Source organism: Geospiza fortis, unplaced genomic scaffold, assembly GCF_000277835.1.
Source record: "Geospiza fortis unplaced genomic scaffold, GeoFor_1.0 scaffold70, whole genome shotgun sequence".
Lineage (NCBI taxonomy): Eukaryota > Metazoa > Chordata > Aves > Passeriformes > Thraupidae > Geospiza > Geospiza fortis.
The window spans coordinates 1101285-1106324 of NW_005054317.1; positions in this window are offsets into that span (position 1 = coordinate 1101285).

The following is a 5040-nucleotide window of genomic DNA, read 5'->3' on the forward strand; positions in this document are numbered from 1 at the left end:
ACACAGGTAAGTGAAGCACAGTGTTACGATGGCAAAATTTGGACTCTTACACAGACACACACACACAGACACTGACACAGCTTGCCTGACTCGCTCAGTTGACGTAGTTCTGCAAAGGAAAGGTGACAGCGTTTTACACCACCAGGCTATTTATTTCAATTGGAACTTTGCTTCAAATTGGACAGACCCAAAATTTGGCAGCAGCTTCTGTGAGTTTATTTCCACTGAGATGTTTTCACCTGCCTTACCAAGATCATTCTCAGTCTACTTTTTTAAGCTCTACCATAAACTTAAATTATTGAAAATTTATTAATTGCTGACTATATAATAACCTTTGCTTGTATGTAACCGAATGGTTTTAAGAGCCAACATTTAGAGTATGACAATGGAGCTGAACAGTTTTTAATGCGCAAGCAGTTCTGTTCTTGTGTATGACTTGTAACCTTAATTTACTGTGTAAAGATGGTTACATTATTTCCTTAGCTTTGTTTGTTGGAGACAAATATAGATTGCTTGTTTAAGTATGTCAAAACATAATCTTATCTTGTGGATTTTTATGTTAATGTATTATACGAGCTCTATTTTTCATTTGCCCAGAAAGACAGCTTGTATAACGCTTCTGAAAGTTTTTCCGCTCTGTAAAGTCTTTAGAGCTGACAGTCCTGTTAGGTTTGTTTTAATCTTCATGCTAAAGTGTCAATGGTGGTTTTGTGAACTGGTCAGAAATTCACAGGTCTTAAATGTTTTTGGGAAATTTATATTGGACACTGCTCTTTGTCTAGCAAATAAAAGATGTTAATATATTCCTGTTACTGGCATGTGCACGACTGTTATTAGAAGCCACTTTATCATTTTCCTGCTTTAAATAGAAATGTCTATTTATGAATTCTGCTTGTAGTTTTTTCACAAATAAAATAGTAAAATTTAATTAAATCTGCAAGCTCTCTTTTTTGGGAGATGCCAGTATCCAGAAAAGGTGGAGAGTCCTGTTGTTGGAGCAGCTCCTCAGTGCCTTGCTCGTTCCTGAGCCACTGCTCAAGCACCCACTTCTGCAAACACAGGTTGTGCCCATGGAAAACCTCAGTCAAGTGAGTAAATCCAGTTTGTTCCCTGGGACTCACAACTTGGGGGAGACTTTGTGGCAGATGTGTCTGCAGAATTTGGGTTTCTAGTCCCTGGAAATAATAATTTTTTCCCCTTTCTGTAGCTGCAGGAGTGGCAAGGCTTAGTGCGGAGGATTTAGTGAGAGCCCTTGGGAGTTCCTTTGCCTGTCTTGCACTAACGAAGTCCCAGGAGTAAATTTAATAAAATGTAATTGAGAGTCTAATTGTATTTTTGTAGCATAAAAATACTGGTATTTTGCAAGCAGTGTTTTGGTCTGCCTAGGAAACAAGGTGATGTGAATTACTGTGCTCTTTCTAGCTCGTGTTTCCCCTCCACCATGGAGATGGGAGATGTGTGATGTAACTGTTCAAATATGAAGTTGAAATTTGAAAACAAAGCAACGGATAAAATGCCAAGGGGACAGATTCTTTTTCCTAGGAATAGGAAGGCAGTTCCTAAAGGAAAAGGCATTCGGATACTTTTAGGTATGCCGAGGGAAGTGTGTGTTCCAAAGAGAGGTCGCTTTAGAAAACCCCATGTGCAAACAGACGCTTGAATGCTTTTAACCTCACTTGGAAGTGATTCAGGTGCCTTTGTGCCAAGAATGAGAAGAAACAGGAAAGGTAGTGGTTGTTCTACAGCCCTGAAAAGCACTTGTTTGGCATGCTAAGGACTGAGGAGAGGAACAGTCCTTGCCTTGAAGAGTCTACATTCCCTATCCTCAACCTGTGACCAGCCAAAGCTGCCAGAGGGGCAAAGCATAAGAGCAGCAGGGAGAGGAGGAGGCAGCTGCATCTTCGTCACCTTGGTGCTTGAATATGAAGGTAAAAGCTTGAATGGAGCCAGCAAAAGACTTCCATGGCAGTGTTGTCTCCCTCAGAGCCTGCCCAGTCACCTTTGCTGGGATTTCAGGTGACTGGTCTGGAAATTCCTTGCCTTGGAGCCACATGAGCCAAGGGCACCTCCAGTGCTGGAGCTGCAGTTGTCCCTGCCACTGGCTGTCACTGTATGAAGAAGATGCAGTGCCACACTCATGGATTTGTGGATCCCTCCAGGATGCACATGTTCAGACTCAGGCTGGTGGCTTGCCTGGCAGCAGGCTGGATGGATTCCTACAGCCCCACTTGGTTATTTAAAGGTAAACCTGAGTCTATAATACTTTAAACAGAGCAGAGCTGTGAAACTTCACTTGTGATTCACAAACTGATCAGATTAAAAGGAAACCAGAACAAACTGATCTACAGAACCAGCAGGATCTGGAAGGAAGAGGGAGACAGGCTGCATTTTGTAACACCTGGATGCCCTCATGCCTTTTGTAGTTGTAACAAGGAGAGGGAAATGTCAGGTCTTTCTGCCTGCCTTTCTCTCGGCTGTTCCTTGAATATTTACGTGCCCAAGTCTTGCTTGCCTTTACTCCTGCTGTCAGCAGACACAGCAAGGCTTGTTCACTGTTTTCCCTTATGATGATGGATTGCTTGATATTTGTGTGGAGCCTTTTCCCAGACAGGATTTGGGCTGATGCTGATTCCAGCTGAACACATCCAATAGGAAGACACTGGAAACTTCAGCTGTGTTTTCTCATTGTTTATTCTCAGCAGAGAAAAACCTGCATGCAGAGATCACCAATAACATCAAAAGCTGTTTCAGAATTTCCTAATCAAAGCACTTCGCACCACTGCAATTATCCCTCTTCCAAAACTTCCCCGTGGCAGAGCAGGGAAGCCTGTGACAGTGAAGAGCACTGTGTGCCAGCTCTGGTCTGCAGTTAGTATTGACAGTAAAGGTAGAAATGCTGCCTTCCTGCAGCCAGTGCTGCACAGCTCAGCACAGGGCTGCAGTCCCCTGGTGCTCCTCAGACAGGGATCACTCCTCGCTCGGCAGGAACTGATCTGGCAGCCCCGGCTGTGCAGGAAGCATGGAAAGCATGAGCCAGTTGTGCTTCCTAGATGAGGAATCAAGAAACAAATACTCCCTTGTTCTCCTCTGTCTCCATACAAAAAAAAAGGAAAAAGAAAAGAGAGAGGCATTGCTCCTCCACCATGACTATTTATTATTCCCAGGATACTGGGATTTCGTTACTTTCTAACATCCTTAATTTTTTCCAACCTCTTTTCCTTCATTGTTAGGAGTTGTCAAAAGTGCTCTGACATCCTTTAGAGACTGTTCCGCTTCCCCCCTTCTCCAAAACCGTTCTGAGAAGGACTGAAAATGGCACAGTGGCAAGCAGAGAGTCCCAGTGTGAGAATCCCTGCTGCTCCGCATCCCTGCCTTGGCAGTCCTCCCTTCCTCCTGCCAGCAGGTGAGGCAGAGGCATCCAAAGCTGATATTCCCTTAAATACTGTGAAATTCCCAGTGTATACACACTTGATAACAGCACATCAAAAGCTTTTTTAGGAAGCTTTTAAATTGGCCACAGCTACTGAAGCTGGACAGAGTTTGAGGGGAGAGATCTGAAGTGTTGGAAAAAAACAAGTTTAGGGGCTGAATTTGGGTACAGAATATTCCTGTGAGCAGGGGGAGGCTGGAATGCTGTAGGAACAGCACACAGTGGCCCAGGTAAGTAGAATGGGAATGGATAAAGCTGATTTTTGTTCCTCTCCATGCTGTGCTGTCTGATTCACGTTGCCCAGGAGGTTTGGTGTGGAGTTGGCAGGAGGAGGATTTCATGTTTGTGTGTGTATTTTAGGAGGGATTAAAGCTCACAGTAGAGAAGCAGAACCACTGAAATTTTAATTCTGCCTTCACCCAGGAATTGATACCTATCTAATACATACAAGCTATAATCTTAAATATAGATGGTATATTTTTACATAGGTTGCAGAGATATTCTATGGGACAGACTAAATGTGCAGTGAAGTTTAAAAGCACAACTTGTCAAAAGTTGTCTCTGATAGAGATTTACTCTTTTTCTAAGTCTCTTGAGGAATCACCAGCATAAGCCAAGAGCAAATAGGGCCAACAATCCCTCCCACCCCTTTTGGGTGGTTATTACTCTCTTACTCTGCAAATTGGCTTCCACACCAAGTAGGCTGTCTCTGTTCATATGCTTTTCTTCCCTATGGGGTTTATAAAAATAAGATGAACAAAGGGCAGGAAAGAAGTAGCTTTCCATTAAATTAATTTCTTTCTGATCCAAGAAAGACAAAATCATGGAGCAGCAGAAGGAGCTGGTTAGGGCTCAAGGCTAGTGCTCCTCTCTGGGTGGGTTAATTTATTTATACATCCAGATTTTTTTCAGAGGTTTGAAGAGACATCCATCAGCCTTGAGCCTCCCAATGGCTTTGGAAGAAGCTCCACAGAGCCTGGATGGAGGAGCTGCTCCACAGCCAGGGGAAGCCCTGTGGGTGCCTCTGCCCAGGAGCAAACACCTCGTGCCTTTCAACCTTTCTCACATGCACAGTCCCTTCTCTTCATTCCCAGCAAGGAGAAACCTCTGAAATCTCAAAATCTCTCTGCTCAGCCTTTGTGAGAGGCTGAGGCTCTGGCTGAGGGTTAGGGCAGCATCCAGGCTCTGACAGAACTGACAGCAGATCCTGCAGCATCCCTGGCAGCATCCCTGCTTGCCCAGGAGCTGTGCTTGCTACCAGGAGACAGGGGATGGAAATGGATTTAGCCGCTCCCATTGTTCTCCTTATTCAAGGCAAGTTTTGTTGGTGTGGAGTTAAGGACGGGAAATGTGGAGTGGAGCTCGGGGAGCTCCCTGGCACAGGAATGCGGCGCTTCCCGGGGGCGGGATTGTTGCGGGATGTGACGGCTGCGTGACAGCCCGGCAGGGATCGACCTGGGCGACAATGGCACGGGGAGAATGAGCGATGGGAACCTCCCCTGCCGGCAGAGCAATCCCGAGCTGCGATGGCACTCACAGCGGGAGAGGCTGACGGGGCTGCCAGGGTTTGGGAATTGCTGCAGGCTGCTGTCTCTGACTCACGCCCCGCT